This window comes from Calidris pugnax, unplaced genomic scaffold (assembly GCF_001431845.1).
Source record: "Calidris pugnax isolate Ruff unplaced genomic scaffold, ASM143184v1 scaffold54, whole genome shotgun sequence".
Lineage (NCBI taxonomy): Eukaryota > Metazoa > Chordata > Aves > Charadriiformes > Scolopacidae > Calidris > Calidris pugnax.
Window position 1 is genome coordinate 7,822,734 of NW_015090864.1, and position 27,363 is coordinate 7,850,096.

Here is a 27,363-nt window from a genome sequence, read left to right on the forward strand (position 1 = left end):
GAGAGGGCGGTTGTGTCTCCCAGACGCTCCAGCTCGCCCTGAAAGGGGCTGTGGCCGGAGCCGGGGTGAAGGTCAAAGCCTCTGTCACAGCTGCAGGTGGCTCGTTTCCTCTCCCCCCTCCTCGTCGTCCCCCCACTGGCTGGGATACCCCAGGGGGATGCCCACACCACCGACATCCTCCCTGCCTGCCACAGGGATCCCACTCCCTTCCCTAAACCTCCTTCCCTTCCCGGAGCATCCCTGCGCTCCGTCACCCCGTGGCACGGATGCCCCACGCCACACGGGAGGGAAGGACCACGTGGAGCCAGGAGTGATGCTCTGGAAAACAAAGCTGGGGCAGCGTGTGTAAACCCCTAAAGTCATGGACCCCAAAGGGTCATCGCAGGCCTGCAGGACTTCATCTCCAGCCCACAATTCCTACACTCCTTACTAGGTTTGAACCCAGGTAAGAAAATTTGGAAACACCAAACTGAGTCTTGTTGGCTCTTGCTGCCTTTTCTTAGTAAAGATTTAAAGCATCCTGCCCCTTCCCCCCACAGGGTTATTTCATCCATACTTTTTTTTTTTTTTTTTTTTATTTAAACCACCCCCCCCCTTCCCCCCACAGGGTTTTTTTATCCATTTTTTTTTTTTTTTTTTTTTTTTTTTAAATGCTTCCTAGTCAAACTTGAATATGCAATGAAGCTCCAGAGCTTTGTGGCGGAAATATAATTAAACTGGTGAAAGATGTAAAAGATGAAGAATGGGGATGACATCAGGCCGATTTCACACTTGGCACTCGGATGGCTGGGCCCAAGCCGTGCTCTTGCCACGCAACACAGATCAAAGTGCACTGCCACTGCTAAAAAGGCAAAAGGGGACTTAAGTATGCTAATCCCCAGGACAAATATATTTTAATCTTGTTAGAATACAAGTTAATGCTGCAGCTCAGTGGCTGAACTTTGTCAGAGTGTAGAGATCCACTTTTACTTTAGCTCTGAATGAGGTAGACCTCCTGGTTTATTCATACTTCATAAAAGTAAATTTACTAAATGAGCTTCCTCACAGCTCACCTAGAGGCTCCTTTAAATGAACCAACAAAAAAAACCCCCAGTGACTTCACTGTCTGAAGCGATTCCATGTTCCCAACAAAAGCGCCCAAGCCTCAGGAAGACCTGAGCAACTCCTCTTTTAGAAAAGGACCCCTTTGACTTGAGCATCCCGAAATGCTTGCACCCCCTCTCAGCATCCCAAAATGCTTGCAGTTCCTCTAAGCACTATTGAAAATTTCGGGCCAGAGGTTGCAAGAATTCCGATGTAAAGTGGAAATAATTTGTGAAAGGAATGTGGCCCTGGGCAAGAGCTGCTCTCCCCCAGTTTTGGGAGCTGCAGCCTCCTTGGAGCCTGGCAGGGACCAGCCAGGCAGAGTCCTCAGCAGCACCGGGCAGAGGAAAACACAGGAGGTTGTGGTCCTCAGCACCTCGGTACCTCTCCCAGGGTGCCCGTTGCCAGGCTCATGCAGTGATGGCTGCCACAGCAGAACCTCGCAAGGATGAAGATGGAGAAATTTCAATCACACCAGTGAGAAAAAGTGGTGCCCCCGTGCAAATCTGGATGTAAAGTCTGCTGGATGGAATCTCCTTCACTGTATCCAGTGTCAGAGAAATGTTTTCTTCCCTCCTCAGTATCAATGAGACATAGCTGCCCCATCCCACCCCCCAACTCCCAGCTGTAAAGACCACCCTTTCTCTTTCTCCCCATACCAAAACTAGGGGTTCTCCTGCTGCTAAACCAGTTGGAGGAAAGGTCTTCCCAAAGCACAATCAAAGCCAACTGGTGAGGAGCAGCGTGGCAGGGCACCACGCTCCGGTGGCCAGAGCAAAGCCCAATAGTCCTGGGGCTGCCCTGTGCCCACCTAATAACTTTTCCTGCTATTTCTCCAATTTTGGGGAGCTTTTAACTGGGCCTACAAACCTCAGCCTGACTCAGGGCTGCTTCGCCTGAGCTGTGTTTTACCGAAGGTGAAAACTCGAGGAACATCTTGCCTAGTGGTGGGGAAAAAACCAGTGGCAGCCCCTGCCTGGTTTCATTTCTCTCCGATTCAAGCTTTTCCTAATTCCTTCCAGTGTCACTATCAGGGCAGCTTCGGCAGCGTTAGCAAAGAGGCGAGGAGCGCCGCAGACAGCACCTTTCATGTCACATCAGACAAATTAACCACCCACTTCAAAAGCTTTCGGTGAGTCTCCGCTTCTCAGTGCCTATAAAATGCCACCACAGTCCAGGACCTAAATCTACAAACAGCAAGAGCTATTATTTATTTACCGAGTGTAAAAATCCCCCGTCTCCTCCTTTCAGACTAACCCTGTAGCCCGAACTTTCAGAAATCAATTTACATTTTTAAATTCCTTTATGAGCCCTTGGTATTCAACAGCGTTTTTCTTTGCTCACAGGGATCTGACAGGCTTTGTTCCAAGATATTTTTAATATTTAGAACATGGAAGAGATATTTAAAATATCAATTATCTTGTTTGGATAAGTAGCCATTAAACATGCAGAGTAACTACCTCGAACTGCAAGTCTGCAGGCTAAAAGCGCCTCGCATTTTATATTACATTCTTCATCTGTGCTTTTCAAATCATTTTACAAGTACTAATGAATAAAGTTTATTAGCAATCCAGCGAAGGAGGCAAGAATTGTCATCCTCTTTCCACGGCATGGAAATTGGGAGATATTTGTGTGTAATCTCATTTGTGCTCGCTAGACGCCAAATGAACTCGAGCTCTTTCGCACCTCTCCAGCATTGCAAAAAATTATTAAAGTCATTCAACTTTACATTCTGCCATGAAGGGACCCTCCGTAAATGTGAATCTGCTCCAACATGAAGTCCTGGCACGGTGTGAAAGCCACTCTGCTGTCCTCTTGACATTAGCTCCGACCTCAGGCCCTGACTCCATCATATTTGGGAACAGCTGAAAAAGGGACACTTTTTTGGCTAAAAACGCTTTGTTGGATTTTTTTTTTTTTTTAATCTAGGGTTTTTCCAAAACGCTGTTTTCTGGATTTCAGGTGCGTTTAAACTGTGCATTTTAATGCTCCTTCTCTGAGTTGAATAATCAGGGGCTTGCACCATTGTCTAATGCTTAAGACCAAAAAAATCCTCTCAGGACCATTCTTGGCATCTTTAACTGAAACGCTGCAGCCCAGCATCCCCTGACACCTGCATGTGAGTGAGGGGGTGCATTTCAGCACTTACTGAATCTGTAAGAAAGACAAAATGAGGGGAGGACACCTGCCCTTCTTACCTGCAGGGTAAGAATTTACCCTGCCCTGGATAAACTCCTACCCAAACCCCAAACTGGGAGGTTGAGTCCGAGTTTGAATCCATTATCCAACTTTAAAGCGTTCATCATAGTGATGTCTTTTCTTCCTCAGAAGCACACGTATTTCTGTTGCTAATTGTGGCCCCAATTATTCTCTCTCATCCCATGAGGGAATAAACCAGCAAAGCAGTTGACCTACTAGTACATACACCCGGGAGGACCTTTCCCACGCAGGGTCCCCGCTTAGCTTGGGATTTGGAGGGGACACTCAGGTCCCTGCAGACGTTAAACTGCTCCCCGGGGGTCTCTCCTCACAGCCCTGCAGCCGAGGGACTTACACAACCAACATCAGGAGGTGCAGGATTCGTCCCATGTGAAGGACAACTGTCACTTCATTAAATAGTGATATCAATGATCGTCTGCCTGTGCCTCGGTTCAGGGCTCTGCATGCAGAAATCGGAGCATCTTCTGATGGAAAAGACCACTCCTTATAATCTCATCCCACACGGGTTTGCACGCGGTAATACATCCCAGTGAGACTATTAGACAAATAGGGTCTTAAAATCTTATCTCAGATCTCGCTCAAACATGAGATTTTTGTAATCATAAATGCTAAAAATACTGCTCACACAGAAGAAGAGACCAACTGCAAGTGGGATTGGGGCTTGCCTGAAATTGCTACAGTCCAGGAAAGTCATAGTTAACACATAACTCTCCTGACAAACAGCTCAGATGACAACATACCTATAATTATAGTTATATCTGATCGTGTCGCCCGGGGAAAAAGGCAGGTGATATTGCAAATGCAGAGGGGCTACATCCTAATCTCTGTCTCCCAACCAGACCCCCTCGGACCTCTCTGGGAATTCCTGCTGACTGATGTTGGCTACCGGAAGGGATCTGCTGGAGATGCTGTGCCCTCACCTGGGCATCCCGAATTTTGTGAGCTGAACCGTACCCTCCTGACACGGTGCTGGCAAATTAGAGCAGCCTAAAAAGGCAGGCAGGTAATAGAAACAGGGTAGGCTTGAGCTTGCGTCTTCTGTCCCTGGGAGGTTTGCAGGGCTGGCAGATGGGAAGCCAAGTACTTACGCCATTGTCATTACTGCCATGGTGTCGCTTGTATGCCAGCTCCCCGGGGGGCAACCAGCTACCGGGGCTGTGCAAGGGACAAAAAGGCCAGAGCACGACAAGGTGGATGGAGAGAGGCCATGGGGTTGAGAAGCCACTGGGGTTTGTGTCCTACATCTTTGGGGTTCATCCTGCTGGGTGCCACTCTCCTGTGGAACTGGTGTCAGCCTGGGCCACCCCTTGGCTTCCCAACAGAGCTAATGCCCTTTGAGGTTCACCCAGTCTTCAGTTTGGTGATGCCTTGGCACCTTCTGTGCGGTCCCAAGTATGAAAAACACCCAACACAACTGGCTCAGCCAGGCAAGTTCCTGTCTGTCCCCTTTCTCTCCAGGCTGAGCACTTGTCCCCATCAAACAGAACCCCGTCGCACGCCCGTGGATTTTGGTGGACCTCTCTCTAGCAGGGAGCGAGTGATGATCCTCTGTATTTACACTGCTCACAGAGATACAAGGCTGTCCTTCTCCTTGCATTTGCTCTAAATACCCACTAGATTCCCAGGATGAATATTCCCCAGCTGAATATTCCCAAAATGAATATTCTTATATAGTTTTGCAACAATTTTTTTGGCTGAGACAGCAACATTTTCTAATGCGTAAATTTGCCTCTTTTTAATTTTTTTTTCTTCTATGCATAAGCCTTAAACTCTATCAATAACTAATTGTTTCATGTGTCTCAGACAAAGTGTAATCAACAGAGAGGATGGTGGAGAAGTGTGAAATGACAGAGTGACATTCTATGCTTAAATAAGCAAACTACACCCAAATCGAACAATGGCTCGAAAATGTTTCCATAATAAGGGTGCATAAATTACCCCATTACTTGGAAAGCTCTTACTTGCATCTTACCAGCCACATTTCTAGTATTCACGAGAGCTGATACACTCCGATCATGATAGACATGCCTCTGTTACAGTAATTATAAAATGCTTTGTGAAAATATCATTGTGTCTACAGAGCTACTGAAGTCATACGGTCTCCTTGGTATTTGTTTATTGCCTCTGTGAATTTAAAAAAATATTATTAATAAGAGGAAGAAAATCTACATTTGGAAAAACGACAGACCACTTTTTGATACTTATTCTCTGCGGGGAAAAAAGAAAAAAATATTTCAGGTCATGCCAATACACGGTAGGCATCGGCTGGATAAGGGAAGGGAGGGATGATTCATTGGAAAAATGCAGGCAACAAATCCTGATCAGATTAAAACATTTCAAGAAGATATACTGATAGTTTCCCACCTCTATTACATGTATGTATGCACATATGTGTGGGAAGGGTATGGGAGGAGGAAGGCTTTATTCTGAGAGGGCCAAAGCCACCTGGAGCTGGGTGCCCTGGCAGTGCCCCCCCCGGCTCCACGCAGCCCCTCCAGACCCCACAGAGGGCAAGAAAATTACTCCTCTCTCTTGCCCTCATCTTACAGTTTGAAAAGAAATTACTAGTCAGTTCACAAGTATCTTTCTTATTTTGGGGGGGTTCCTACAATTTGAAAAATAACAACTTTTCTTTTTCCTTTAAAGGAAAAAAGTTCAGCCGAAAATAGAACCCTTATAATTATTTATTCCAAGATAATAAATCCCATCATATTATACCTTTTCTTTCCGCAAATGTTTTGTTTTAATCAAACACATCTAGTGATGTAAAGCTATAAAAAGTAAATTTAACTCTTTCAGGATTACTGAAAATCTAGAAAATAATAATATTAATAACCAAAAAAGAAAACACGGCAATAAAAGAGACACAATTCCATTTTAATTTCACAATTGGATTTTTCATTTCACCAAGGTAACATCAAGTATCTGATGCGCACATGATTTCAGTCCTTATTACAGTTGTTGGATTTATTAAAAAGATTGTGTTAACTTTATTTTATTAGTATAATAGCCTTGAAGTATAAATATTTTCAAAATTAAAATCAGTCAACATAAATAAAAGACCTGAAAAATCTGACATGCCTTAAAGGATTCTTCTGAATTAATTTTAAGCACAATTCAAGAGGAAAATGTACTCACATCTTATTATTTTTATTATAAAAGTGTATGTGGAGCAAGTTTGGAGAGAAATTGTCCGCAGGCAGTGAAGTGCAAAGTGCCAAATAATAAATATACTCAGTTCTAAAAAAATGTGCTGGTTTTAACAAGCCAACAGGGTATGAATGCATGAAAGGCATCGCCTGCATTTCAAATTAACCATAGCAAGCCCTTCCACTTACCTGGAAAACCTGATCCATACGCTAAGATTTTGTATGTTAATTTATACTGCAGAGTTCTTAACATCTGACATCGGCTGTAACATTACAAGTTGTGCTATGACTTTATTAAGGGATGATTTCCAAAGCCCTAAAGAATACTTATTATGTTGTAATATATATTTCCGAAGAGGATTAGGTCTGTGATGCTAAAACCTAGACGTTTTAAAGGCGAGTTTACTGAAATGAAAAAGATTACATACGTTCCTTTGTGTTGCACCAGGTAGAGCTTTTTTCACCTTCATTTCAACTGTATCACAAACCTCAGAGCAGTATCACGACCGAGAAACGCATTTAAAATCCCTCGGAGTTTCATTACCCAAATGGGATATTCCAGAAAAGGACCTGGGGCTTGTGCTGAACCACAAACTGAATAGCCAACAATGGGAAAAACCTGGAAAAAATGGGGAAAAAGAAAAAGGACACATCCCTTCCTTCAATGTGTTAATGAGATACATTGAACTGAGCAGCAGCTGGATTTCAAGGATCATGTCTGGGTTTGGATGCCAGACTTTAAAAAGGATTGAAAAAGTTGAAAGAAGCGCAAGAACAATGCAAAAGTTTAGAAAACCTGACCCGTAAGAAAAGACTGATGAAACTGGGTTTGTTTAATTTAGGAAAGAGAGGACGGGTAATGGTTTTCCAAGATGTAAAAGGTTGTTGCAGAGAAAAACACCATCAGTTGTTCTCCAGATCCACTGGGGGTAGAACGAGAAATAATCAGCTTAATTTGCAGAAAAAAAAAAAAAAAAAAAATGTAGGTTAGATATTAGCTAAAATGTCAAACTATAACGAGAGTTAAGCACCAGGAGAGGTTATAGGAGTATTGTAAAAAATCTGGCACTGGAGGTTTTTGAGGCTGGGTTAGAGGAGCAGCGAGGGATGCTCCAGGTACAGGGAGCTGCCTCGGGCATGGGACACAGTGTGTGTCCTTCAGGGCAATCCAAACCATTTAACTTAATTGCAGAATAGCCTGGTCGGGTTGGGATTTTCAACCTATGGCGTTTTGTTTAAAACAACCCTTATTTTTTCCAGTTATCAACATCTGGAGAAATAGTTTTCTTTTGACATTCTCCCCACTTTTTGTTATTTTGGTAAAACTTACAGGCTCAGAAGGGAACTTTCTTGAAGACCCCTTTGAGATGGTGCCATGAGCTTCTGTAGGAGCTAGGGAGCAATGAAAATCCCACCACACTGGGGGTTCTGCAGCAAAATGGAGCAAACTCTTATTTCTTATGGTGTAAACTAAGGACAGAAAAGTGAAGGAAATGAAAGGAAAGGTTAAATTTTCTCTTTCTTGGGGATAAATAAAAGAAAACCCAGAACACACATGGACAGCAGAAGTATTTATTAATGTACACCATGAAGGCATTAAGCACTGATTTCAATAAAACAGAATAAGAAATCAAGAATGAGACTTCCACTTCCAGGCTTCGCCTGACCCTGCACACAGGAGCCACTGTGCTCTTCCCTCTGGCTTGATCCCCATTTCCTTCCACGGCTGGGTTTACACACACATCCCCATCCTCCCTGCTTGTGGGGCAAAGCTGGCAGTTGATGGGGCTATTTTTTCTGTAGGTTGGAGCAATGAGCACCTGGCTTTGTGGATGGCTGGAGTGGGAGAGCAAGGTCGCCGTGGGAGGGATGCTCATGAGCTTATAGCCCAATGGCTACAGCAGTCATTTGGGAGATAGGATCCTGCATTGAACCTGTATTTATATTTAACCATCTCTGGGTAAAATACAGAAAGGCTAGAAGCAGCTTTCCCCCTTGGCCAGTGGCTGAGGCACTGGGTTTGGTGAGGCTCCTTCCTGGGGGATGCAGGGTGCTGGCTGCCCATGGAGCCGTGCAGGCTCAGCCTCTCACCCTATACTGTAGCCAGTTTTCCAGTTACAGGCACAAATGCCTTTGTCTTTGGCTGCTGAAAACCTGTACAAATTTTAAATGTGTTTTAAATTTATGAGATAAAAAAAAAAGGAGGGGGGGGGGAAGGTGAAGGGAGCCCTGGAGCCGTGCAGGCTCAGCCTCTCACCCTATACTGTAGCCAGTTTTCCAGTTACAGGCACAAATGCCTTTGTCTTTGGCTGCTGAAAACCTGTACAAATTTTAAATGTGTTTTAAATTTATGAGATAAAAAAAAAAGGAGGGGGGGGGGAATGTGAACGGAGCGCATTTGCACAGCGGCTCAACTTGAGAAGTGTGTAAATCTGCACTCTTTTCATCCAGCTCTGTTCTCTTCTCAAAGAAAATCCCCAGTGAAATACTATTCAGAAAAGAGTCACTTTCAAATACGGGAAATGACAGTGCTTTTAAAGTGGCATCTACATGCCCCAAATCCAGGGAAATCTTAAAGATACAGCATGAATCTGCTCTCAAGCACTGATGCCATCATCCTTTCAGATACAGAATAAAACTGTATCTGATAGGGAAGTTGCTTGCCAGGGTCTACGTGCCAAACAGACCCTGACTGCATCCTTTCTATTAAACCAGACACTTCCCTTACACAGTAGAAAAGGAACATAGATCAGCAAGAACTGAGTTATACTGAAAAAAGCATCCGTAGGTGTTATCGGGAGCTGAGGATGCTGTGTCTAAGTGATGTGCTATCAGCTCGCAGTCAGGTCATCTCAAGATACACAACACTGTCAGGTCCCTCACCAGCACGGGGTAGCTTGTTTCTGTCTGTTTGCGAGTTATTTGCCCACTACTCATGGCTTTAAATTGTGCTTTTCACCATTTCTGCTGACAAGGTGCATCAAAGGCTATTTGGAAGGTTTTGGAAAGGAAAACCCACATTTGCCACTGGTAGCAGAAAGCCCCTGTCCAGAACTGCACCCCATTACATCACCTTGCCAGTCCCTGATGTTGTCAATATTTGCAAAATTTTCTGTACCAGATTTTCCCTCACTGTAGCAAAGAGCTCTGACTGTGACACTTTCTTACTTACCATTTCTCCTCAACAAATTCCTTTTTCAGAAAGGAAGCAAAACAAGGCTCTTCTTCCCCTCCACAAACCTTTTTGTCAACTCCCAAGCCTCTTCCATATACCTGTGCCCCCTGGCCTGGCTTTCCTTCCCATCTTCATCCTTCCTCCAGTTTCTGTGAAGCACCTTCTCTCCAACCTCAGCAAATATAGGTGCATAGTGTCACCCTGAAAAAAAAAAAAAATCAGAACAGGCACAAAAGCATCACTTTTCCACATTTTCAGTTGGGTTGGGTACTGGAGCTGTGAATGTTCTGTTCTTCCATCCCTCTGTCCTCAACCTTTCTTGCTATTCTTTGAGCATCCCTCAATCCTGCTGTTTACATGATGCCTTGTCCATTCCCATGCCCATCTTTCTCTTTGACTTGCTGTTGCTCAGGAGCTTCCACCCATCCCTCTGTGGTAGCTCTTATGCTGATCAGCCGCGTGGAGAAAGGTTTGGCTGCACCAAGATGCACGTTCAGCCCTTGGGTCTGCTGCCTCCTTCCTTCCCTGGGCTGGAGACAGAGCAGGTCCTACATTTTAGTGGTGTCCACCAAGCCATGGGCTGGGTTTCAATCTCCTTTTCCTGCACCCAGGGTATCTACCACCATCCGACTTAGCACCCCAAACCAGAGGCTTCAGAAAAGGCTGCTCCAATGTTTGAATTTTTCTTGTTTCTTCTCTTTTCTGCTCCCGTTTCTCAATGCACATCTCAAGTGGGTCCTGTAACCCGGTGGTCTTGCAGACACTTCGTTGCACGCCCACTCCCTCTCCAGACCCTCCTGGCATGGGGGCCCATGAATGTACCCATTCTGTGTTGAAACCAGAGAGAAACGGTGGAAGACAAACCCAGCTTTGCCACCACCCGCTCCTGCTTGCGGGGATAAGAGCCTCGCCGTGGCGGGCTCTGCGTCCGTATTACTCTGCCTTTGTTCATAACTCAATCCTGCCAGTCTCTGAACTATTTTTATTGCTCTCCTCTGAATAATATTCAATCTGTCACTATCTTTCAGGTAATGTGGTGCCCATAATTAAATACTGCAGGCGCTACTGCACCAGAGCCATATGCAGACGGACTATTACCTCCTCGTGCTGTGATGTGATGTCTTCAGCCCCAAATCAAATTGGCCTTTTTTTGCTGCCGTATCTCAAGGCAAACTCATGTCTAATTTACTCCACACTATCATCTCTAGATCTCTTGCAGCATTACTGCTTCTCAGGTTTTTATCACTGATTGAGTATCTGGGGTTTAGATTATTTTTCCACAAATGTAGTAGCTTCTATTTTCTGTGTTGAATCTCATTTTATTCCCCACTCATTTTTTTCCTACCTTTTCAGATTCCTTTCTTTATTTTGCTCTCATCTTTGGGATTTCCAAATCCACCCAGCTTGGTTTAGTTCGCACATTACATCAACAAACCATTCACTCGTTCTTTTAGATCATAAGAACAGCTGGTAAACAAGATCCCCATTTGGTCATTTCAGCACATGCTTATAGCCTTTAGGAGTCAAGAGGGCTCTGGTATGGTGTGTGCTGGCACGCTTGTTAATTTGGTTGTAATCAGGAGAACATCCTTCTTGTTTTAAGAACAGCAGGTATTTGTGGTGGGGCTGTAGCCGGGAGGGACGGGGTGACACGGGGAAGAGGAGAGGATGCATTGAATATCACTGGTGAGGCAAACCCATCACGGGCTGCCAAATACATCCACACATCCTCATCTGCAATGGCTGGGGCTTGTGTGGGGGTCTTGCCCTGTTGAGATGCCACCAGAGGCTCCCCCAGATCAGCTCGTTGCCATTCCTCAGTTCTTTCTGCTGAGAGACGTTTGAAACCATGTCAATCTGAATTAATGTTGGGAGTAAGACACCGGGAGACAGCAGTGACTGGTTTATTAAAATCCAAGGACCCAACTGAGCAGTCCTGAACTGTGCTCACACGGATAATCCCACATGTTTTGACCATCAGACCTTAATTCACAAATTTTCTATTTCTATAAAAAGGAACTCAATGTTTGCTGGTTAAGATTTGATTTTTGTAAATCCATGCTACTTGTTTGCTCTGTTAACCTCCAAGTGCCTGATCCCACTGAAACCAGTAGAAAGATGTCCTTTGGCTCCCAACATCTTCAGATCTGGCTTGCGAGGATTTACCTACCTGGAGAACAATGTCTGGAATATCTACAGTGAATTAAAATTGGTCCCAACATCTGTAATGCATTCCTTGGACAACCTGCTCTAAAGTAAAAAGGCATTTGGTTCTGGAAATTTCCACTCAGAAGATATGGTGATAATTCTGAACTAAACCCAAATTTATCTAATGATATTGCCCACATGGAGAGGTGGTCTATTTCTTAGTCTCCCTTAGTCTCCCTTTTTTTTGGCAGAAAGACTTATTTTGGCCAATTTCCCTACATAGACAAGCCCCACCTGATGTTTCTCTTATAATATTTATTCCTGTACATGAATCGGTACAGCAGATCCATTACGTTTACTAGAAAACAAGTGGGACCAGCTTTCTTCTGGCATCATTAACATTTTCTTCCTAATTTTCCTACAGCTCTCGAGCTTTTCATTAATAAAAGAAAATAAGTTTGCAGTGCTTTAGGAAATTTGTTAGCTAATTCCCTTAGCAGTGAAGAAATCCAGGTTAGGTAGTTTATACGTGGTCTATTTTGTAGAATCAAAGCGAATCGCTTTATTTATTCTACTTGTTCTTAAGAAATTCTAGTTCAGGTCCTGCAGATATTTGAGTAAACAGGTTTCTTTTAGGATTACTTATGAAAAGGCAATTTTAAGTATATATGTGAGAATAGTTTTAGAAAATAAACTGTGATGTTGAAGAAGGCTGGCTGATGGCAAGTTGGGTCCTGATGGGGCAGCTTCAGGCGAGAGCAACACAAACCCTGATGAGTCTGGCCACTCAGATGAACCCACACGGCCTCAGGTTTGAGGAACAAATGCTCATAGTGAACAATTCAGCATCTACATGTGCTTCACAAATAATTTGCAGAAAAATATTTGCAAGGATATCTAATAACAGGCATCTCAGAAACCTATACAAACCTCTCAGAGATCCTGTGATCAAAAAAGCAGGAAAAACTGAACAGATAATTTGCTATACTTTTTTTTCCCACTGATTTTACCTTTGTTTGATTACTTACTTTACTAAATTTTCTGGCCTTCCTACAAAAATTGCCTCAACTTATATTATTCTTATTAAGGATAGATTTTTTTTTTAAAAAGTTCAGCAGTCCAGCCATTTTTGATTCATCCTTAATTTAATCCCCTTCTAATTAATTAATGGGCCTACTGTCTCTCCAGAATGTCTTTTCCCTTTGATATAGGTTTTAAAGCCCTTTTTAAGTTCTTTGGTTAGCTGTAAATTCTTTTTTTCCCCTTATCCTTATTATTTCCCCTATAATCCCTAACTGAATTTGAGTATGCTTGTTTGATTCCTTCCCCTGCCCCCTCTTGCTTTCTAATTTTGACTACAGCTTTTTTTTTTTTTTTTTTTTATTAAAAAAAATTAAACCCTCCATTTCCCTAACTGAATTTGAGTATGCTTGTTTGATTCCTTCCCCTGCCCCCTCTTGCTTTCTAATTTTGACTACAGCTTTTTTTTTTTTTTTTTTTAATTAAAAAAAATTAAAGCCTCAGATCTTTGCACAGTCCCTTATGAAGCCACAGTGGCCGCTTCTTGTTCTCTCCGTTCTTCATTTTGAGAGGAGCAGGAGTCTCTTGCAGCTTAATTATGGTTTCTTGCAGGAGTCCCCCTGCTTCCCCTCACGCTGGTGGCTGCACCGTATTCCTCCTCCTCCACAGACTTTTGTTAAATACAGTATGCACGGCGCGTACCGACCTTTTCCATCAACCAGATTTCTCCCCCGTTGATATATAAAAATACCTGTCTACGGATTTACAACCAGGCAGGCTTTTTTGCTGTCCCTTGCCTCCTTTCTGGCATTAAATCCTCTTCCAGAAGGACCAGAGGATGCTTCTCCTTTTGTTAGCTTCAGCGCTTGATTTTTTAAATTGTTTTCCAGCAAATGCGGCTACGAGGTTGTGATCGATCCACGGCCAACCTTTTCCCAAATTTTGTATATTTCACCTGAATATAGCTGTAACCAGGGCCAGATCCTGCACAGCGGTAAATTTCTGCAGCCTTTTACTCCTTTAAACCTGCTTTTTGCAGGCGGCGGATGCGGCTCAAAGTTCCTCAAGACACTTGGGAGTGATTTCAAAGCCCTTCTAATTTTCCTGATAATATTGGTACTCCTGGGTGCTAGTTTCCTGGTAGCTTAATTTTTCTTTTTTTTTTTTTTTTTTTTTGGTTCTGGTTCCTGTAGCATAATGGTAACCCTTAATTCTTCTCCCTTTGGATTGGAGTTGTCACACTTTTGAATTTTAGACTAAAGGAAGGATTTCTGTTTGCTCATGTGGGTGATCTGTGCATTTGGGCTTTAAGGAAATGAGGACAATCCTTTTTTTTTTTTTTTTTCTTCTCTATATATAAACCTGAAAATGTTGATAGCTTGAGTTTCTGGAATCAACTCTCAGCCCTCATGAAGCTATTTTAATTAGAATGGGAGGGCTCTGTTAACTAAAAGTGGAAGAAATATCAGTACGAGGATGTTCTGAATTGTGCCTAGCGAGCATCTTGTAACTTTGTGAATGCTGAACCGTAAGAAATTATAAATAGAGATGAGGAGATTTACTTTTCCCCCTCTTTTTTTTGTTTTTTAAATAATTCAAAAACATTTTTTGTCTCTTTTTTCCCCCTCCCATCACCTAATATTACCGCCTAAAATCTTTTGTTCTCGCGTCTGTAAAACACCACATTCCCAGCCACCCTTTCCACAGCACGCCTTGAAACCCAGCAGGTTTATACTGTCTCCCCCATCCCCAAGCCCACGGCGGATGCCTTACAGCCCTGTCATATTTGTTTACATCCACTTGGTTGTAGTTCCTCGCTCTTTTTCTCCGTTAGAGCCTTCGCCCCCCGGTTTCCTCTGAGCTGCCTTTCATGCCAGCAGAGCCCGGCCGGTTAATTGTTCACCCGGGACAGACGAGGCTGAGCCGGGCTGAGACGCGTTTCCTCTTGTCGTGACAATTGTTGGGACCCTTCCCCACTTCACGCTCCGATGAGTTTTTCTCTCTCCGCTGCCCGCACGCTCTCCCGTTGGCTCTCCCGCTCCTCCTGGGCTCAGACACATCCCGACACCGCGCTGCTTTGGTTTCCCCTTCACTGAGGATTTGCCTCTGCTTTTCCAGCAGATTTTTGGCCATTTGGGGTTGGGGTATTTATTTTTTTTTGGCCATCCTCCACCGGAGCTGGGGATTTTGTCCCCGAGTCAGCGTCATGCAGGCTGCCCCAATATTGACTCCCAGTCCTTCTGGACTTTTATTTTATTTTGTTCAATGTTGGCACCATATGGCAACTATGGCAACTGAATATATAACCCTATTCAATTTCTGACTCCAGTCTGGCCTATTAAAGGGCTCCATGCTCTGGTCTGGAGGAAAAAAAGAAGTGATTCCTCTAGGACATAGTGGTAGAGAAGTTCAAATAACACTTAGCTGCCTTTCAAGTTTCCCTTTCCTGACATGACAAACAAACAAGCAAACAAAAGTAAATACATTTGACAAGGTTTCACATAAGGCAAACATATAATATATGATATTGAAAGCGTTAACAGGTTACTTTGAATTAATAATAAAATTATGGTATATATAAAATCACAGTATGTTAAAGGCCCACCAGCAACATATTTGTGTTTATTTTTGTTTCATTTTATTTGCAAAGAAAACTGGAACCTACCACTTCTCAGAAAGACAGCTGCTAATAAAGCAGCTGGCTAATAGAGGGCAGAAAAAAATGTCTGAGAGAAATATTTAAAAGCATCCCGGTGACTTAGGGATGTGTGTCAGTTGGGACACATCATTTATTTAGGCATTTTCAGAAGTTGCAACTGGAGTGTGCGCTTGCTCACATGAGTAGTTTTACTTGCTCACTCCCTTTGAATTCAAGTTAAGGTTACTCATGTGCATAACTCTCTTCAGGACTGGGCCTTACGGCTGTTTCTCCCCCCTGAAAAAATACTGAGGGAACTAATTTTTCTGATGATTAATCTCAAACACTGCACCTGCAGTGCCTGTTTTCACTTGAATGAGAAGAGATTGATTTATCTAGCTATCTTTCTGTCTGTCTCATTATCCATCTCCCGTAGCATCTCAGTACCTCAAAAAATTATGACAAACTTATCTTCCCAGTAGCTGTACGAGGCAGGGCGGTATTATCTCAGCTTCCCAGATGGGGAGATCAAGGTAGGAAGCAGCAAAGTGATATGCCTGAGGTCATGTAAGAAGTTGGTGGCAGAGCCAGGCAGTGCAAAGAGCTTTCTGGACTCCCAGACCCTATGCCATAATCCCAGTGCTACCCAGACTGCTTTTTAGATTCTCTGAAAAGGATTAATAAATCCTGCCGCTGTTAATACATCCCAGCTCCTGTTTGTGGAGGAGCAAAACCTTGCCATGGTCCAGCACGACTGATTTCCCACCCTGCTACTTGAGCAGAGAGCTGCAAAACACACATCCTCTGGCAAGGGAGCTGTGTGGTGGCTGGAAGAAAGAAGCAGCTTCTCTTATTCTTTAGGAATAAGAAAAATATCACCATCAAAGCCAGGATAAAAAGTAGACATCTCTTGAGGTTCCCCCTGTGATCCCCTGTGGTGCCGAGCTCTAGTTAGAAAGGAGCAGCAAGGGGGAAGGCGAGCACATGGGGCTGCTCAGGGAGACCCCAGCCACGAGTATGGCATGGGCAGATCGGCCATGCTGTTGGCTGGGGTCTCCTTTGGATGGGTGAATATGTGAGGGAGCAGCTGGAAGAAGGGTGCTGATGGACCCTCAGGGTATTCCTATCACTTGGCCTGTTGGCAGCTACAACCTGGCACACAGGGAGCTGAAGAACATATTCAATGGTCGTGTCTCCGGTGGCTGGAGAGCAATCTAGACCAGGCCATGTTGTATGGAAAGCCCTTGTGGTAACTACCCTTGACACAATTTTTTTGCATGAGTATTTCAACGTTCATGGGTGCCATTCCCTGCCAGCACTGAGAGCTTACTCCAAAGACATGCAATCCCATCCATCTTCTCCAACAAAGAGGAACTCCAGGGTGAGGGACACCTACCCCAACCCGTGGTCTTCTGAACACTCAGAGAAACCTGGTGACCCACCTATGGGTGACCCAGACACCAGCTATCCCTGGTGCCTCCTGTGCTGTTTGTCCAGCACCGAACTGCTGGAGTGCAGCTCTGACCTGCCCCAGACACAACCTGGCTTTGTGGTGACCCCACCAGGAGCACACCATGAGAGAGGTCATTTAGCAGACTCTCAGGCATCCCGGTGTCACTGGAGGGGACATTTTTGCTGATACCGGTAAAGGCATATGCAAACCAGAGCACTGGGAATGGGGACAGAGGCAGGTGACAGCAGAGCTCAGCTCTGGCGGGTGGCACCACTGCCATTGCAGCTTGCTGGGATGAAATCCTCCAGTAAATGGGTAAACTGCGTCAATTAAATTCCAAAAGCACCAGCTTTAATTGACTTTTATGCTGCCCCGGTGCCCAGTAGCGCTTCCTACCTCCAGCACCAGGAGGACCACACTGTGGTGGCAGCCAGCTGATGGAGGTGGCACCATGGCTGCCTGGGTGCCTGGCCATGACCTAGCCAGGTGCTAGTGTGTCTGCTGTGGATGGCAGAGCCCAGAGCAGAGCCAACGTTGTCCTTTTACCCCAGCCCCAGCCAACTCCTGGGGGACATCCCTGCTGAAGCCATTTTGAGTGTGCGCGGGAGGAGGACCTGGCTCAGCACAGGTTAACTTTTCCAGGCACGTCATCTCCATTGCTTTCAACAGGGCTACAAGCACGAAGGACCTCACCTTTCTTTTTTTTCTTAACGTGTATCTTAATGTGCAGTCGATGGCGTTAGTTATCTTGTCAGGGGCCTGGGGTAAGCGGGGGGCTGATGGGCGACAGCACGCCGCTTTGTAGTGTGCACCCAAGTATTACAAGCCTGGGTCCAATACAAATAAATAATTAAGTGCATTTCCTGGGGCAAGAAAACGAAGACTTGGAGCTGCGGCAAGAATGAATAAGTACGAGACCTCCAGACCTGCAGCGCAGGCAGGCGGCCTGTGACTGACAGGGGGTTTCTTGCAACCATCACATCAAAAAGACTCCAGAAAACGGCCGTGCCGGGTGTCACTGAGAGGCAAGGCTTTGGCCCCACCAGCCCTGCCGGAGGAGAGGACCTGCTGTGCAAGGCAGGGGCTGGAATGTAAGCCATGGGACTCAGGATTTGGAGCACCCCCAGGAAATTTGGCTGGGCTTTAGACTGCACCGTCGAGTTTAACATGTTGGTCTTCGGTTGAAGAGGAGGACAAAGGCCTTCCTCTCCCCCAGCCTTGCAGTTGGAGGGCAGGCAGGGTGTGAACCTCCAGGCAGCACCTCAAGGGAGAAATGAGTTGTCACCTGCATCGCCGTGGGGCTCCTGGCTCCCTCCAGGGCTGGCTCTTCTCCCATCTCCCATTCCAGCCCACCCACCCGTTCTGCCCCACTCCTGACAGGACTCAGGGCATGCTTATTTCCTCAGAAACATTGGTGCAAGCCTTAAGAAAGGAGGGAGCTTTAAGACCCTCCCATCATGTGGGCTGCCACGCTGGGAATGCCTATTTCCTGGGACCTCTGCTTGACACATGGTGGGTCTCAGTAGATGCGCTGGGAAAATGTGTTAGCATAAAAGCCATCCTTTTCTAGAGCACGCCTGGCGTGCCTCCTAAATGCATTTCCAACCTGTAAAACAAAGTGGGGATGGCTGGGACACGGGCAGCAGAAGGCTCTGCACACACCTGTGTGCTCAGCTCGCTGCTACAGGGGGAAGGGGCCAAAGTCAGGCTCCCTAAATCTTCACCCATTTCCCCAGCCAGGCTTTTGGGTGCCTCTGCAGAGGTTTTTCCACTTTGGAGAATGTCACTTTTGGAGCAAGGTCTGCACCTCATGGCAGGTCGATGCAGCACAAAATGCTCCCAAGGCACCACTCGGGTTTGTGCCTTTGCCACCAGCTCCACCATGGGACCGGTGTAAAACAGATGCCTGGTGTCACTGTTTGAGGTTTCATTTTGGCCTATCCTTTTCCAATAACTTGAATTTTTCCTCTTCTCTCCCTGTAGATTGGTGTAAACTCACCTTTTATTTAATTTCCTTTGGGGATCTTGGTTTCTTTCTAATTTTGTAAATAACTTTTCTCACATTTTTTGGAAAAAGAAGTGCAGCCCAGTATTTCCTGCTTCCCTCAGCAGATACTACACTGCCACCTGCACTACCATCATGGTTGTCTGGGGGGAGGGACAGTAAATATTTTCTTTTAACAATTTTACTACTGCCAGTTGTTTTTATGAAAAAAAAAATAAATCCACAAAAAAGTCATTGTTGACCAAAAAAAAAAAATCTAACTACTTAGTTTTCCCTGTTACTCCTATAGCTCCTCTCTGTTGGTTTGGGTTTGGCTGAACTGCTTTGGATTTCTCCCCTCCTCTCCCAGTACCTCTCGTGCCCCATGTGGCCCTACTTTAAGCTCCAGTTCCACACCAGAACTTTTCTCTCCCTTTTCTTTATTCTTCCTGTATTTCCTCAGTCCTCTTGTTTTATTCAGCCTTCTTGACTCTGCCCCACCCCTTCCCGTCTCTTGTACAGCCTGACCTATCCTAGACTCATTGCTTCTTCCTGGGGTCTCAGAGCTTTCCCTGGAAAAGACACGAGCCCTCAGCAGGACACAACCAACTTGGAGGGGACAGCGGCACAGAGGCCTCATTTTTAGAAAGGGCAGGGACCGAGCTTGAGCCGTTTAGACATCTATGAACCTTGGAGCACAAGTCACTGAAAGGGCCATGTAGTATAAGATTGTTCCTCAGTTCTTAGTTATTTCTCTGTTCTTTACGTTAATTCAGAACCCTTCAGATGGTGAAGAACATTAATTTACTACAAGTATTACACTTCAATAACTTCAAAATTGTCCTTCTGATCATGACGTTGAGGAGATTTCCTGGAGGTAACTATCTCCAAAAGAAGCAAGTCTGCAACCTGTCAGTGAAGCATCTACTGCAAAATTGCTTTGACAGAGCAAGCATCAAATCCTCTTGCCATGGCAACATTGTGGAGAAGTGTGGCTGGGACTAGGGTTTGCTAGACCAGAGACCTGCAGAAGAGGTCCCTGCCTTGGGATGAAGACGAGGTTGGAGCCCTCTCTGTAACAGGGTTAGAAACTAGAAGATGCCCACAGTGTGACATGCACAGAAGATCTCTGCTTTTCACTCTCTCCTTTCCTACACGGGCTCATCCATGCCACAAACTCTGGAAGACATTGGAATGAATGACCATGAATCCAAGCCACTCCTTGCACCATCAGCTGCACAAAAAAGAGGTTGGTCTTTGCCAGTGAGTCCTATCCTTCAGTTTATTTAAGTTTTAACTAGTAAAAGTTGCTATTTCTAATGAGATGCCTATCCAGAGATGCTGGTACCTTGTGTGAAGTAAGGAGTTGTTCCTGCTCGTCCCCAGGAGTGAGGAAACCGGACCAGAGGAAACTCATCCAGGCAGAGTCAAAGAATGGCAGCCAGACCGAAACTGAGCTCTTTAGGTTAAAAGTGGGGCTGACAACCTTCCCCAAATGCAAATATGCAAACAAATTTTTGTCATGGAGGGGTAGGAAAACACTTATCTGGAGGATTTTTATTAAGTACTCCAAAATAGGTGTCCTTCTGACAGTAGGGCAAGAGCAAGATGAAATAGCAGGAAGCTGATGAGGTTAAATACAAGTAAGAAATTGTCTTATCTAGAAATTTGTGATATGAATATAAACTTATTTTTCCTGTCAGAATACCAAATGAGATTGTATCTACCAGTAAGATGGAATCTCACTGATTTGATAGCTGGTTTATGCACTAATAAGTAGTCTACGTCTACATGCAGCATGAGACACATTTCCTTAAAAAGTTAATACCAGTTTCTGGAACTATTATATTCAAGCCCTGAGAAAGTAATGAGTAGATAGAAATTAGCCCTACCTAAATATTAGTGCTGGATAGTGGTACAGCGATCTAACTTATGTCCATTAATATCCATCATAGTCTAAGCTCCAGGCAAAAGGATACAGAAATCAGTGTGTTGCCTTCATTGTCAGACACCTCCTTTTGACACCATTCAGTCTTTAGGAACCACAGTTTTATCCTGAAGCTAGAAAAGCCTCTGGGCCCAGGCTGCTTCTGACCTGAATGATCCTAGGTTTGCTACAGGAGAAGCAGAAGAGCTGGCTGTTGAGATAGAGGTTGTGACACTACATTTCAGAGGCACAAAAAATGGAACTAAAGCTTAGAAATCCCCTCTCTGTTGATTTCTGTGAGATCTCAAGAAAGGACTTCTATCCAGAAGGATAGTGTCAATTAGGAAGCTTGGAGCCCTCTTATCCTGGAGCAGAGCTGGAAGGACTTTGCATTTTCCTTCACAATAGTAAGTTTTTTCCAGATATTTCCTCTCTGTAGGAGAAAGAAGTGGGAAAACACGTTGAAAAAAAGAGAAAACCTGTGTATTCTAGGTAAGACACATTCATCAACTAAGATGCAATCCTGAACAAAAACTTCTAGAGATAGAACCTGGTGCTGAGAAGATTGTTCATAGACTTGGGCACTTGTAGACAAAGAGAAAAATGTTGATACGGACAATGTCCATGAAGTGTCAGTTAAAAGATTCTGATTTGTTCTTAACTTGAACAAGAAAAGCTCCAAATATTAGATGAGTTGCCCTGAATTTGTAATAAAGTTTTATATAGAGAACACAACTCTTTATATGTTTCTATAAAACCTAACTTTTCTAGGAATTCTCTATTCTCAAAAAGTCTAAGATAACTCCTATTTTCTGTCTGAAGCACCTCCTAGAGTTGCCTTCAGTGGCAGAGACCCATGAAAGAGTCTGTCAAAATAGAGGAGTTCAGATTATTTGAGGTGTATTTTAAATAAATTCTGTGTGTCCCACAGAGGCTGATGCACTTCTTGAATTCAGATTTATGGAAGTCAAAAGTAAAGCATAGTAAATAGTAAGGCTCTTTCGGAAGAAATTGTAGCCAGAAATCTTGTTTTGACTGTAAGTCAATGAGAAAAAATCTTTCTTATAACCGCATCAAGACGTTGGATTCACTTCACCTTCAGGTACATCAAGAGAAAGTTCAGTCAAATCCCTGAAATTTTCATGGTACGAAATAAGTCTCAACAAGAAGAGAATTGTGCACTTACAGTATTTAGGAGAGTGATATAAATGTTACAAGCCGTGCCACCTTTCCCCGCAGTGTCCATGGAACTGGAAGAGAGTATACACTGAAAGATGCTCCGGATACCTTCTGGAGATGTTCCCTGAAACATTAACAAGACAGGACCTTCTATACAACCTTGTGGCTTACACAGAGTCTAGAAAGCTTGACAGCATTGCTGTGAACGGTAGCTCATCCTGAGGATTTGAAGAGTAGATCAAAATAATTCTGGTGGCTCCAGACCACATTGCCGTATGCAACGCTCTAGATACACACAAGTTATACCCTGGGTACCACCAAACTTCAGCTAGAGGCTTTTCTTCCTTAAGCCAACCAGTAAATAAACCATCAACAGGACAGGTCTGCCACGAGATCATAGAATCACTTCCCACTTACAGCTTTTGACAACTGGAAGTGTCTGGAAAACAGTTCCCCCTGTGTGTTTCATGTGCTTAGAAGTCATTCTTCCTAATTTATCGCAGTCAAGAGAAGATCTTATCGTCTACACGGCAGGTAGCAGTACTGTCCATGCAGACACCAATTTACTGCTGAAAGCCCTGCTAAGGAAGTGTAACCTACCTGCCTTCCTGAATACAGCCATGAAAAACCAGCTTCGTATTAAGATAAATGAATATTACAAACAGTTGCCATATAGAACTAAATCCTGAAGCTGTGAAGTATAAAAGAGGCTTTCAAGCTGACTTTCCTTGAGCTGCGGCAGCTTAAGTCCTGTTGCCATTGCTGAAGCTCATCAGGAAATCATTCGAAGGGCTCAAAGGTTAAGGATCCGTGTTTTCATCTAGACACAAAGGTGAAAGATCAGATAGCTGATCTCAGTCATTTGTGGTTTGTCTTTTTATCATCATCTTCAAATGAATCAAGGAGCTGTTCATTCAGTTTCATGAGGGCAGGGCTTTCTTAGACCTACCCAGGGTTGTTTACAGGCTTTTCAGGAGAGGTGGAAGACCCTTCCTGAAGAGAAGCAGCCTGAGCTGGTGATATTGTTATTTCTATCACAGCTATATTTCAGGAAGCCCCAGAAATTAGACAGTCCATGATGCCAAGTTTTGTACCAACATGTAATACAAACCATGAGCTCCGTCCTTACTATCCAATCAATGACATCAGATGGATAAAACAAGCAGATTGGATTGAAGGATGGAAAGGAGAAAGGGAAAAAAGATGAAAACCAAGAGAGAAGTAAAGCCCACAGTGACTAAAGAAGATACAGCCTCTAAATATGAAACAGAGCAACAGACTGGGCCCTGAACACCCACCAGAGAAGATAAGCAAGGAATTTCTCTAATATGAAATTCTGGAGTAAATACTGAGTTCCCCCCGGGAACTTTGGGTCAAATACTGGCCAGCCCCAAGGTGCTCCACAGGAGAACTGCACTCAGTGGAGGAGCTGTGGAGAAACACAGAGGATGCACAAAACCACGTAGCAACGGCCATGGCCACCACGCCAGTGCTGCAGCTGCCAGGTCTGCATCTCTGCCTGGAGCAGAAAAGCCACGCTTGAAGTTAAGCCATGAAACACATGCCTGTTTCTAGAGGGTGGAGAACATCTCCTGCCACAGAGACTTTCCAAAGTCAGTGACTGCTTGTGTCTACAGCACATCCTCCCTGTGTCCCAGCCTCTGGCTCCCACTGTGGAGTGAGCAGCTCTCTCGTGCTGCACACGTGATACTCCAAGGCTCTTCCCCAGTACTTTTAAAACCCTCCACAGTGCAGCAGCTCTGGGCAGAAAGAAACAGAATGACAAGACGTCTCTTAAATGGAAGCAGTCTTAAGCAAAAAAACTCCTCTGTGGAAAGAAGGTGCTTCCTTAGAGGCTCTGAGTGGTAAATGGTTGCAGGCAGATAGATCTTCCCATCTGTCCCTCTTTTGAACATTGAAGGCAGAAGACAGGTGTGTTTCCTCAGCACTTAAGGATTGACTATAAAGGAGAAACAAAAGTGGGGGGAAAACAGGAGAGTCACTCATTTTGGGAAGAAATAAAGATCCACATGAGGCAGCCTGAAGCCAGGTTCTACCCTGTGCACCATGCTATGCTATTGTATGAAAAAACCTCACAAATGCAAAGTCCACCCAGGTGATTGCTGAGGAAGAAAGTCTGGGATGGAGTCAGGGATTTTGCTGACTGCTGAGTTCACATCTTTCCCAGACATTCCTGCTGCTCCAGAGTGTCTCCAGCACAAAGGCTGCTCAGCTCAGAAGGAACCATAGCTGTCATCCTTCAACATGTTGCCCTGAAACATCCTGGCTGTGCTCAGCACCACTACGTTATTTCTCAGCCTAGTTTCAAGTAGCAACCAGAGCCCTGACATTCAGGGAAGTGGCTGAATCACCATTCCTGAGGGTATTTAAAATACATGTAGATGCAGCGCTTAGGGGCATGGTTTAGTGGGAGATTTGCCAGGGTTGGGTTGAATTCGATGAACTCTTCCAACCTAAATGATTCTATGATTTTATGATTCTATAAGTGAAAAGATGCCACTAGTCACCCTGGAAAGAGAGCACAGTTGGGGAACCCATGTCTGTTGGGAATGAAGACCAGTAACCCAGGGAAGCTGTGACCACCCACGGTTTTGCAGTCTTCCTCTTACCTGGGCCAGTGTAATCGAGGGCTTTGAAAAGGAGAAAGAAAGTCTTAATTTTGGTGCAGCTTGCCACAGACAGCCTTTGAATGCAAAGTTTCATGATAGCCCATACCACTGAAATATGAAGATCAAGACAGGGGGATTGGAACTCAAGGATCTATAAGGTCCCTTCCAACCTGAACCACTCTATGATTCTATAATAACTAATAATAAAAGTAATTAATTTCTGCATCCCAGTACCTATGTCAGGTCAACTAATGTCCACAAAATTTTCATCTCTGCTCCTTGTTATTTTAAGTTGCAGGTAGAGATGCTTATTCACGCTGGCAAACTTCTTTGGCATGTTCAGGTTTCTCTGATGAAAAGCACAGTCAAAGGCTATATAAAGATGACTTGCGCTTAGAAAACACCAAAGATCTTGAAATTCCTTTTATGGTCTTACCCAGTCATGCAAAGTGAAACCTTCGAAAGTCAAAGCAAAATCACCCCGATAAAACCAGCCTCACTTATTCCCACTCCCCAAGATACAAGCATCATTGCTGTCCTCCCAGGCTCCACCATCCCCAGGTGACCACAAGTCCCTCTGCTCCCACATGCGTGTAAGCAAGGCCAGGAGGGCTCCAGAAGACACAGTGGCTTCAGTCAAAGCCCATTCCAGGTAGGTGAGTGTTAAAGCACAGGCTGAGTGTTTGGATTTAATTATGCATGGGAAGCTTCTTTAGGAAAGGCAGAGTCCCAGGCTGGTGGCTGAGGGTTGGAAACACTGCCTGCACTGGAATTAAGCCCAGGGGACTGGAAGAAAGATATTTAAAACCATAAGATCTACCAAACCTAGACAGTTTAGTTTCGTATTCTGAAATTCAGTGGTAATGAGGGAATTAGGAGGGGGGAACACACATGGGGTGTATTGATAACCAAAGCCTCAATGGGAGGCAAAACTGTGGCTCCCCCTACCTTCAGCCATGTAGGCACATGGCACCTGGAGGCTCATACAGGGCACTCGGGTGCTCTCTTTGTGTGCATTAGTCATAAATTTCACAGATTAGGAATGAGACTGCTTCTTCTTCTTCTTCCAGAAGAGCCAGGAGTGTCTCACTGTATGAAAAGGTATATTTTACAATTCATTTCATGTGCCCCAACAGGCAGAGCAGTGTGCAGCAGGCTGGGGACACAAACGCACTGTCCTACTGTTGGCCAATGCAACTGAGCACGGCAGAGAATCCCTACCTCAAATAACTGCAATGGAGAAGTACTCATTAGTCACCAGGATATAGCTAAGTGAAAGAAGTTGAGACAAGTCTCCATCTCCTGTGGTATCGGCAAACAGGCATTTAATCACTCTTTTTTTGTCCCCAAATAATACTTTCTAATAGTTTACCATCCTCCTGGAGGCCAGAAAAGATGGCTGCACGGTCAAACCCTTGCCACAGCAAGGCCCAAGGTGGGCAGGTTGTTTATTCTCTGCCCATTCTCAACCCGTGAAAATGAAGGAGGGTACTCCTGCGTCGTCTGGTGCGTGGTGACAGGAGAAAGAGCTCTGGGTGAATTAACTCTGCTGTTTGTACAAGGCCAAGCACCTGGGACACCGATTCTGAGCCGAGTTCAGAGCCAGTCCTCTAACACAGCTCGTAATGAGCAATGATAATAATGAAATTCAGAGACAAAACAGATGCGCTCAAGGTACCCTGGTCGCTCTGTGGCACACTTTGCAGAGTGCTTAACCTTCTTTTCCCCACTCTTTACAAGCATCAGCGTCATGCTGTAAAATTCCACCCCTGCCCTCAGCCCTGCTCAGCAGCAAAAGGCTGGCACTGATCTTATTGTCTGTGTGTTGGGCCCTTGGCAGGGGTCTGAGCAGTGGCATCCCCGTGCTGCTCCCCTGCTTCTGCCACGCTGGAGCCCAGCCCCGAGCGCAGGAATTGGCAGAACCAACCCAACAGGCTCAGTCAGATAAATGCAGCCCTGCCAAACACCGAGGCTTTCTGAACTCTCACCTTTTGCTCATGTCACATTTAATATGACAGGGAAGATATATTTTTTTTTTTATTATTTTACCGTCTGAGAAACATTGCCATATCGAAATCTTTCCTTTCTTCCTTCATTAATGTCTGTGTCACCTCAAGCGTTGTTATAATTCCTTATTGGCTGCTCTTCCAGAATTTGCTTTAAGAAAACTTCAGCTGGTTTTGAATGCGGCTGCAAGGTTAACTAGAAATGGAAAATGTCACGACCATGCTGGATATATATCCCTTCTGCTTCCCTGCCACTAAGCCAGCTTTTCATAAAGTTTGAAACTGATATTAATATTTAACTTTTAACTCACAAGATCTTTCATGGTCTCAGCTCTGCTTAATTAGCTGACATTTAGCTCCCTCTATTCCACAGCACACACCTAGGAGTCCTTGGGTACCGGTTTATTAACATTCCCCAAAGTAGATTGGAGCAGGCGGTTACCAGAACCTTTATCAATTGCTCCCGAAGGCGATGGAATTTATTGCTGAATGCCATTAAACCAGCCAGGTCTGTAAATATGGTTAAAGGCACGAAGACACCCTTGTTTTCCAAAGCTTCTCGCTCGGTTTAAATGAGCTTTGTGAATTGGTCTCTCTCGTTCTCTTACTCTATCGCGCGCAGCCTTGTTGAGGCATTCCTAAAGAAAGACTCTGTATTAACCTATATTGCATTAACCACAGTTCTGCTGTTAATCAACGCTCCTACAGCGCTGCTCCGGCGTAGACACAGCTGCGTGGAAGTCGCCGAGCG